This window comes from Myotis daubentonii, unplaced genomic scaffold (assembly GCF_963259705.1).
Source record: "Myotis daubentonii unplaced genomic scaffold, mMyoDau2.1 SCAFFOLD_95, whole genome shotgun sequence".
Classification (NCBI taxonomy): domain Eukaryota; kingdom Metazoa; phylum Chordata; class Mammalia; order Chiroptera; family Vespertilionidae; genus Myotis; species Myotis daubentonii.
Window position 1 is genome coordinate 112501 of NW_026775535.1, and position 11002 is coordinate 123502.

The window sequence follows — 11002 nt, forward strand, 5'->3', positions numbered from 1 at the left end:
AACAGGAACGCCGAGGTCTGTGGGATGCTGTTCTGAGCACTGGCACCAAAAATGCTCAGACCCTGGGTGGGGCCCAGAAGAACATGAGGGCCTTGAGGTTGGTGTTGATGGGAAGGAAGGGGCTGGGACATTCCAAAGGGGGGGTGTGCAGCACAACCCGTGCACTGGTGAGCCTCCTTCCTCTGCACCACCCCCACCTGCCTCTCCCCACGCACCCCATCCTGCCGGGCATAGAGGGGGACCTGCCCACCCACTCAGGGCCTGGTGCCCACACCTCTCGGATTCTGCAGTGTTTCCCTCAGGATTACTCATCTGACTCCTGGGCTGGTGACCACAGGCTATTCCGGGAGCCGAGTGGGCAGCTGGGCTGCCAGGCGGGCTTGTGCTCCGGGCAGCAGGGGGAGGAGGGTTGTGGTCTTCGCTGGGGCCTGTGGCTCAGCCTGGTCTGGTGGCCCAGAGAACGTGGTAGGATTTGTGGCCTTCCCCCTTGCCTGGGACGTGGCCCACAGCAGGGGGCCGATGGTAGTGGGCCTGGGCAGCAGGATTTACCCGGGATGGAACATAAAACCAGAGTCCTTTGTGCTGGGTTTGAGAGACGCGGGCCTGTGGGGAGAGGGACACTGTTCTGGGGACAAAGGTGGCCTCATCCCTGAGGCACCTGCACTGACCCTCAAGCATGTCCAACTCCTTGCTGGTCCTTGGCCCTTTCATTCCACAGCCTCAGCCACAGCGGGAGGGGGCGGGTGTCTTTGGAAAATAGAGCCTCTTTGTTCTCATTTAAGACGACAGATCAAGAAACCCCAAAACAAGTGACTCTACACTAATAAAAGACAAACATGCAAATTTACTGTACCTTCACTACACCTTAAGCTACACCCACCAGCCAATCAGAGCAACTGTATGCAAATTAACCCAACCAAGATGGCAGCCAGCAGCCACAGAGCTGGAGCAAGCAGGAGGCTTGGTTGCCCCAATGATGGAGGAAGCCAAGCTTCCCGCCTGCCACACCAGGTCTGAGCTCCACTCAAAGCAACAAAGTTTCAATTATAGAAGACAAATAAACCCCAGATACCTGCTTTCAGCCGGTGTGGCCACGGAGCTGGAGTGAGCAGGAGACTTTCCCTCCCGCCTGCCCTGACTGGCTCTGAGCTCCTCTCAAGGTACAAAGTTTCAATTATAGAAGGTAAATAAATCCCAGAATAAAAAAAAAGAGAGAGAAAGGAGAGGCTGGGAGCTTCCATTGCCCAGGGGGGCTTGGCCAGCCTGAAAACAACCCTCAGCCCCTCACCCAGACTGACCAGGCACCCAAGTGGGGAACCCCCACCCTAAAGGGGTTGTGGCCAGCCTGCAAACAGCCATCAGCCCCTCACCCAGACTAGCCAGGCACCCCAGTGGGGATCCCCACCCTGAAGGGGGTGTGACCAGCTGCAAACAGTCATCAGCCCCTCACCCAGGCTGGCCAGGCACCCCAGCGGGACTCCCAACCTGATCCAGGACACCCTTCACAGCAAACCAGCAGGCCCCCACCCATGCACCAGGCCTCTATCCTATATAATAAAAGGTAATATGCAAACTGACCCTAACAGCAGAACAATTGGGAATGACTGGTCACTATGACACACACTGACCACCAGGGGGCAGATGCTCAATGCAGGAGCTGCCCCCTGGTGGTTAGTGCGCTCCCACAGGGGGAGCTCTGCTCAGCCACAAGCCAGGCTGATGGCTGCCAGTACAGCAGTTGTGGTGGGAGTCTCTCCCGCCTCCTCAGCAGCGCTAAGGATGCCTGACTGCAGCTTAAGCATGCTCCCCGCTGGCAAGTGGACATCCCCTGAGGGGTCCCAGACTGCGAGAGGGCACAGGCCAGGCTGAGGGACCCTCCCCTCCACCCTGAGTGCACAAATTTTTGTGCACCAGGCCTCTAGTAAAACAATAAAAAGCTTGATGTTGTCCTAGTCAGTTTGGCTCAGTGGACAGAATGTCAGCCTGTGGGAGGAATGGTCCCGGGTTTGATTCCAGCCAAGGGCACATGCCCAGGTTGTGGGCTCGTTCCCCAGTAGGGGGCATGAGGAGGCAGCCAATCCATGATTCTCTATCATCATTGATGTTTCTATTTCTCCCTCTCCCTTCCTCTCTGAAATCAATAAAAATGTATTTTTTAAAAAGCTTGATGTTATTTTTCTACATATTGTATCATTCAAATACATAATTTATATTATTTTTGATCATACATGAAATAGCCACAAAAGCTATCTACTGGCCATAAGGAACATGTCAAGAATTCCAAAGGCAGATATCCCAAGGCTATACATACAGATATCTACATACATGTACATACACACATCTACACACATACAGACACATGGGCATCTGCAATCTTTGCTGAACACAATGCAGTTTAATAAAATATAAGCTAAGTTTGGAAAATATTTCCACCTGGGAATTAATACCACAAATAAAAACACGCTTATGTATAATTTGGTTCACTGTGGCCCACAGGCTTTAAATGAACGCAAAGAGAACGGCACCTGTGGAAAACCCAAGGCGCCACGAAAGGGGCTCGAGGAGGCGGGGGTGACAGGAGACGATCGTGACTGACACTAAGGGCACTGAGCTCTCTGTTCGAGAAACGAGAGAAAGAACCATCGCCCAGATGAAGAAGAGATGGATTCGTGCAGAACAAACAAGAACAAACGCGGATAAAGGAAGGGTGGTGGAGCTGGCTAATCCTCGAGGACAGACCAGCGACAGAGGCAGGGGGCTGGGATCTCTCATTGGCTACCTGGAGGCAGAGGTGACATGAGAACGTGGGGTGTCCGCCGAGCTCATTCTCACTCCCCCTGCTACCCTCCCCCCAGGATGCCAGGGCTCGTGTGCCAGGGAAGCCCCCTGGCGCTCAGGTACTGGGTGCCTGCGAGGAGCCCACCCCCAGCTGCGCAGCCTCTTCCAGGTGAGCTGGGCTGCAGCTGCTGGGACCATAGGGCCCGGTCGGGCTTCCTGTGGGTTCCCGTAGGAGCCGGTCTGCGAGGCTGACCGGGAGAGAGCGTGCTGCCCACCCAGCTTCCGTGCAGCGCCTCTGGGCAGCCCAGACGCCTACGTTGCTCCCTGGCCCGTGGCGTCCAGCCGTGCTCACCGCATCTCTGTGTGGGGACTTGGGCACCATTACTCAGCAGAGGGGGCGTGCGGGGGCCTGAGGGCCCAGATGCTGCCCAGGGCCCAGAGGTCAGCTGGGACCTGCCCTTCCACACCAGACACTCGTGCTTTGATTGCCAGCCAGGCCTGGGGACCACACCTGTGCACAAATATCATGCACAAGGCGTCCAGTTCAAGGAGAAAGCACTTTGCACAATCCTGATATTGCTCCAAAGTTGAGGGACGTGGAGATTTCTGCAGAGGACGCCCGCCCGCCCGGGTGAGCTGCCCAGGTGAGGCCGTGTCACCTGGAGGCAGAGATTACTTCACTGTCTCCACAGACAAAGAGAAACCCTTTGATTAATCAATAGTGTTGAAAACCACTTTGTAAAATTCAACACATTCCTGTTAAAAAGTCAAGCAGACCATGAACAGCAGGGAATTGTCTCTGACAGGGCAGCCAGGGGCTGCCAGCCACGAGTTCCGTCTCTCCCTGGAAAGAGGGGAGTAATTTTAGAAGGTGGTGTTTTGTAACATTAAAATGCATTCACCAAGCATTATTTTATGCATGAACATAATCTATAGGCTTGTGATTAGAGTGAAAATGTGAATATTAGAAAATAAGATTTAATATTTAGAGACTGCCGGGGTCCAACCCCAGCGGGTCCAGGGGTCCCCAAAGGTGTAGACGGAGTCGGCGAAGAAGGAATGATACGGAGACAGCGTTCAGTTGATCAGCAGCCTAGCCAGGATCTCTAGCCCGGATCTCCAGCCAAGTTCTGGTCTGGATCTCCAGAGAGGTTCTGCTTCGGATCTCCAGTGAGGTTCTGTAGCCATGTTCCCTCGCTAGGTTCTCCAGCCAGGTTCTGTCTGAGATCTCCAGCCAGGTTCGGTCACCAGGTTCTAGTCAGGTTCTCTTGCCATGTTCTATAGTCAGGTTCAGTCCAGGATCTTTTGCCATGTTCTCTCGCTAGGCTCTGTCTCTAGGTTCTGAGGCCAGTTTCTGTCCAGGATCCTCTGGCATGCTCTCTCCAGCGAAGTTCTTCTGTCTCTAGGCTCCCTGTAGGTTCTGTCTTCTTGATTCTGTTCTAAGTTCTGAGTTCTGTGTTCTAAGTTCTGAGTGTTGCTGTCTCATTACATCTGTATTTATACCAGTTGATTCAATCCTATCAATCTCTATTACAAAGGTTAGGGCGTTTCTTATCTCCATTCCAGGGAGTAAAGATTATGTAGCTTAAGCATGATTGTTCATAGTTAAAGTGATTAATTACCCGCCTGGCACTTAGTTGAGGGGTTTTATTCCCTCCCTAACTTCAGGGGAAAATCCCTACCTGGGGATTCAACCTTTCTCGGAGAGGTGACCTTGGTTAAAACACAGCGCCAAGAAGGTGAGCAAACATATTAAGAACCGTATGCTATATATGCCAGGTGCCTTGAAACAGCAAGGATGGACCGGCTCCCGGCAAATTCCCCCTTTTTTATTTTTTAAAAGCAAGCATTAAAAAGAAAAACCTGAAATGCTCTCTTATATCCATTTTAAGAGTAGGATTGGCGTTTTCCGGTATTACCTGAGTCCTGATCTATCATCCCAGGGAGAGCTTGCCAATCCTGCACTTTCCCAGGGTAGAAAGGCTGCAGTGGGGTTAAGGATAAGGCTCCTTGGGCCTACCTTCTCCCATGCCATTACATTTACCTTTCCTTCCTCAGAAAAGCATGGACATACTTCTTGTATAAAACGTTCTGTCTGACTGGGAGTAACCTTAATTCCTCTGCTAGCAAGCACATATGTTAAAAGATCAATACAGAGTCTTTTTTCTTTAGACTCAGTATGGCACATCTTCTTAATCTAAAGATCAATACAGAGTCTTCTTTCTTTGGACTCAGTATGGCACATCTTCTCAATCTAAGGATCAATACAGAGTCTTCTTTCTTTGGACTCAGTATGGCACATCTTCTCAATCTAAGTTCTGTACTATCCACCTTCTTACCCTACTTATCCTCTATAGGGGGGTCTGTAGCACCCTGGTGGAGTCCTATCCGTCCCGAGTGTGGGGGTTCTCAATGGGGTGGGGGCTTACCTAGGGGAATCCTTTTCCAGGGGTTCCCAAAGGTGTGGACGGAGTCGGCGAAGACTACCCACCCTCTTCCTACGGTGGAGTCTGATCCGTCCCGAGTGTGGAGGTTCTCAATGGGGCGGCTTACCTAAGGGAATCCTGTTCCAGGGGTTCCCAAAGGTGTGGACGGAGTCGGCGAAGACTATCCACCCTCTTCCTACGGTGGAGTCCGATCCGTCCCGAGTGTGGGGCGCTTACCTAGGGGTCCCTGTTCGGGCGCCATATGCCGGGGTCCAGCCCCAGTGGGTCCAGGGGTCCCCAAAGGTGTAGACGGAGTCGGCGAAGAAGGAAAGACTCGGAGGCAGCGTTCAGTTGATCAGCATGGTTGGGTTCTCTTGCCTGGTTTTATTGCCAGGTTCTGTAGGTTCTCCAGCCAGGTTCAGTGTCCATGTTGTCTTGCTAGGTTCTCTAATAAACAGATGCCAGGGTCTAGCCCCAGCGGGTCCAGGGGTCCCCAAAGGTGTGGACGGAGTCGGCGAAGAAGGAATGACACGGAGACTGCATTCAGTTGATCAGCAGCCTAGCCAGGATCTCTAGCCCGGATCTCCAGTCAGGTTCAGTGTCCAGGTTCCAGTCAGGTTCTCCTGCCAATCTCTGTAGTCAGGTTCAGTCCAGGATCCCTTGCCATGTTCTCCCGCTAGGCCCTGTCTCTAGGCTCCGAGGCCAGTCCCTCTCCAGGATCCTCCGGCATGCTCTCTCCAGCGAAGTTCTTCTGTCTCTAGGCTCCCTGTAGGTTCTGTCTTCTTGATTCTGTTCTAAGTTCTGTGTTCTGTGTTCTAAGTTCTGAGTGTTGCTGTCTCGTTACATCTGTATTTATACCAGTTGATTCAATCCTATCAATCTCTATTACAAAGATTAGGGCATTTCTTATCTCCATTCCAGGGAGTAAAGATTATGTAGCTTAAGCATGATTGTTCATAGTTAAAGTGATTAATTACCCGCCTGGCAGTTAGTTGAGGGGTTTTATTCCCTCCCTAACTTCAGGGGAAAATCCCTACCTGGGGATTCAACCTTTCTCGGAGAGGTGACCTTGGTTAAAACACAGCGCCAAGAAGGTGAGCAAACATATTAAGAACCGTATGCTATATATGCCAGGTCCCTTGAAACAGCAAGGATGGACCGGCTCCCGGCAAGAGACCAGTGCAAGGTTCAAATGAGAGTATATTATAGCAAAACATTCAGAACCCTCAAATTTCTGTGTCCAGAAATATTGATGCTGATAAGTCAGGGGTGGGGGCGTGGGGCTACCCCTGGGGTCGCAGCTGTGCTGAGGGGCAGGGGGTCCCCTGTGGCTTTGGGTGGTTGCCGGGAGCCGGCCCATCCTTGCTGCTTGACACAGTCGCTGCAGGGAAGAAACATCTGCACAGCATATGTTTCAAGGGACCTGGCATATATGGCATACTGTTCTTAATGTTTGCTCACCTTGGCACTATGTGTTTTAACCAAGGTCACCTCTCTGAGAAAGGTTGTTTCCACAGGTAGGGATTTTCCCCTGAAGTTAGGGAGGGAATAAAACCCCTTAACTAAGTGCCAGGAGGGTAATTAATCACTTTAACTATGAACAATCATGCTTAAGCTACATAATCTTTACTCCCTGGAATGGAGATAAGAAACGCCCTAACCTTTGGAATAGAGATTGATAGGATTGGAATCAACTGGTATAAATACAGATGTAACAAGACAACAGGACACAGAACCTAGACACAGAAGCTAGACACAGAACCTAGACACAGAAGCTAGACACAGAACCTAGACACAGAACCTACACAGAACCTAGAGACAGAAGAACTTCGCTGGAGAGAACATGGAAAAAGATCCTGGACAGAACCTGGCTACAGAACCTGCATAGAACATGGCAAGAGAACCTGACTAGAACCTGGTGACTGAACCTGGCTGGAGAACCTAGCAAGAGAACATGGACACAGAACCTGGCTGGAGATCCTAACCAGAACTTCGCTGGAGATCCTGGACAGAACTTGGCTGGAGATCCTGGATAGAACCTGGCAGGAGAACCTCTCCATGCTGATCAACAGAACCTGGCTGGAGAACCCAACTATGCTGATCAACTGAACGCTGCCTCCAAGTCCTTCCTTCTTCGCTGACTCCGTCCACACCTTTGGGGACCCCTGGACCTGCTGGGGTTGGACCCCAGCATCGTGGTGCAGCCACGCTAAGGCTGAGGACGCCACCTGCGCCTCCCCCTGCAGGTCTGTGCTCTGCAGGCTCCAGGCTCTGCCCCGGGCTATGGCCAGGAGCGTGTCTGCCCTCCTCCCTGTTAGCACAGAACCAAGCGGACAGGACAGGCTGAGCCCCCCACACTGGAGCCGCCTCCACACTTCAGTGCTGCTGATGGGAGGAGCTGCCGAGAGGCGTCGCCACGGAGCCCGGTGACCACACAGAGAGGCCTGCAAACAGCTGCCTGGATTATCGTTTGTGCGGAGAGTCAGCGTGGAGGTCATTATTCAGACTTTTATAGGCCATTTCTTGGCTGAGCTCCAGGATGGCTCCTGGCTTGGCAGAACGGCGAGGTGTGTTTTATGGGTGACAGGCGGCTGTTATCAACCTCTGCATTAGCGCTATGGCAGGGAGGTGGGGTGCCCTGTGCAGTGTGTGTGGACCAAGCTGGATCCCCATTCACTGTGGCCCAGAAATGGGGTGCAGCCTAGCAGCCTGTCTCGGCAGGACCACTGACCCCCATGGGTGGAAGGGTGTGTTCCAGGCCAGCACGCAGGCATGGCTCCCTCCTCTGCCATCTTATCCAAACTTGAACTTTCTTATCCAAGCCCCATTCTTTTTATCAGGAAACGAACCACCAAGTGAGTCTTCCTGTTTGTCTGCCCCCCACCCCCACCCCCTGCAGACCCCTGTGAGGGGTTCAGGCTGAGCCCCATCATCTTTGCTCACCCGCTGGACTTCACCCTGTCCAGGTCTGGTCTGAGCCTTCCCAGAGCTGAACGGAATTTGAAAAGATGGACTGATTTCTCGGTCCAAGGAAATCACTGCATTTGGCTGAAGGAGGCAAGGCTTAAACATCCTTGAAACCAACTCTGGCTCCTCATCCGCCCTGCTCCAAACATTTAAAGAAACCCTAGGTCCCACCAGAGAGGGGCCAGCTCCTGGGGTCCAGCTGAGCAGCCAGGATGGGGGGAGAGGGGCAGGCATAGAATGGCCCAGAAACCAGGGGGCAAAGGGACTGAGCAGGAACAGGGGACCCTGAGGGTGGACAAGGCAGGCTGCCTTCGACCGCTCCCTGGGAAGCACAGCCTCCTTGATGGTCTGTCTCCCGTCGTGTCTCAGCCCTCCTGTCACTGGAGGATGCAGGTGCAAAGGTTTGAAGGATGCTGTCAGAGGCCTCAGCAATTTTGAAGACATGGATGTTGTAGTGAGAAGTGGAGAAGCAGGAGCCAAAAGAGGGACATCCCTGGTGCCCACAATGAGGACTGCGTAGTGGGTGACACCAGGCAACTCCACACCTGCGTCCCGGTCCTGCCCAGTGCAGGTCCCCTGACCTGCCCACATGCCTTTGCCGTGCAGATGGACAGGGATGGGGAGCCCAGGATGGGGGCACCCCCAGCAGCCTGGCCAAGGCCCCAGGTTGCCAACGGGGGGTGGGGGGTGACCGCCTAGGACTCACTCAGCCCTGACTGTGGCTCAGGCTACACAGCACTGCAGGTGCAATGCTCATAGCTGAGTCCCCAGGATGCGCCCTCCAATCCCACGGCTTGGGAAGCCACCCTGCACCCCCGGGCTCTGGTGTTTGGAGAGGATGTTACCCCACGACTGTGGAGACCCCAGAGAGGGAGAGGGCTGCACCTCCATGGCCTGCACCCCCGTCGGTGAGTCCAGGCTGGTCGCAGGTGGTCTGGCTCGGCAGGGTGCATCCGACATTGTCTTGGGAGCTCCGGCTGCTGTAAGAAGAATGCTGCAGGCAGGCGGCTCACACGCAGACCGCTCTTCCTCACCTAGTGGCTGAGTCCCGGGTCAGGCACCGCATCGTCCTTTCCTGTCACTGGTGCTGTCTTCTCATGGTCCTCACATGGCCAGAGGCAGAAAGCTCTCTGGGGTCCCTTCTGAGGCCATCAGGGGGTTCCACCCTCCAGAGCTGATCCCCCAAAGGCCTCACATCCTCACAGCACACACTGCACCCCAGGCTTCAGTGTGTGAAATTGGGGAGAGGAACGTTCAGCCACGGCTGAAGCACTCGCTGCAGGCAGTACTGGGGTCTGGCTCCCGCTCACCTAGGCCTGTGAGCTACCCCTCCTCCGCCCGGCAGCAGGTGCCAGAGAGACGGGGCCTCAGCAAGGCTCATGCAGCGCCCACCGCTGGACAGTGCATGCACACACACCTAAACATGCCTCTGTAGACACATGTGCCTGTGCCTGTGTGTGCACGTGTGCATACATGTATAAGTGCCCACATGACACACAAAAGTGCACACACACACAAAGGCAAATGTGTTGTAACATGCCTGCACACGTATCCACACTCACAGTCACATGCATGTTCACGTGTGCATGCACCACGTATACATACAGCCACACACCCCTCCTCACTTCAGCAGGAAGCATGCTGCAAACCTGGAGTGTAGGACAGCGGTCATGATGTTCATGCCTGAGAGGCCCAGGAGTGTGCCATCTGAAGCAGCTTGGGGACTGACCAGAACCGGCCTCAGGGGTAACTTGTAAAGATGAAAAGCTGAACACACCACCACCGAGCTCGCCTGTGCATCCCACAGCCCAGGATAGGGGCACCCCCAGCAGCCTGGCCAAGGCCCCAGGTTGCCAACAGGGTGTGGGGGGTGACCGCCTAGGACTCGCTCAGCCCTGACTGTGGCTCAGGCTACACAGCACTGCAGGTGTGATGTTCATAGCTGAGTCCCCGGGATGTGCCCTCCAATCCCACGGCTTGCTGCTAAACCTAACCCCACCTCCCACATGACCCCGGGCACTCAGCCTCCTGCGGGTGCTGGGGGATCCCCGTCTTCTCTGCCCCTTTGCAAGGGGACAGGCACAGCTCAGGGGGGCAGGGAGGACAGAGGTTGTGCCTGGACACGCTGGCTCCCAGCCAGCACAGCTCCCCACAGCACAGCCAGGCAAAGGACACCCCAAAACGACCAGCAGCGCTACTTAGGCTGAAGCACCTTTCCAGCTTCCCCCCTCAAAAAAGACAGAAGCTCAGAAACTTCCCTGTGGGCCAAGGGGACGTTAGCTAAGGACAAAGGCAGCGATGATCATCTATCACCGCCAGCGGGGAGGGCGCTGGGAGCCGGTGCTGTCCTCGTGGCTCAAGGTCAGAAGCGTCCGCTTTCCCTCATTATTTCTATTTTTAACAATCGCGTTCAGGCCTTTTGCAAAAATAGCAAGAGGTGAGAACATTTCAGGCACTAACATGCTCCCTTTTGTCAGAAAACCACAGGGAGGCAGGGAAAACCGGCCAGCATGCAGACAGCCTCTCCTCCCAGGAGTGTCCACGGCCCCTGGCGGTGATCTGACCCACCACGCCACGCACGTGGGTAAACTGAGGACATCCAGGGTCAGCACATGCCCAAGGTCACGTAGGGGGTGAGGCCCCAGAGCCGCGAGAATGAGCCCCGGTGCTGCAGAGCGCCAGGGCCCCGGTGCCGCGGGCGCAGGCCGTCCACGTGCAGGCCCCCGACCTCTCCGAGAGCCAGGACGTGGACACTGTATTTGCCTCCATCTCAGGAGATTAGGACAAGCCCTTTGGGAGGGAGCTGAGGGATGAAGAATGCACCTGGGACA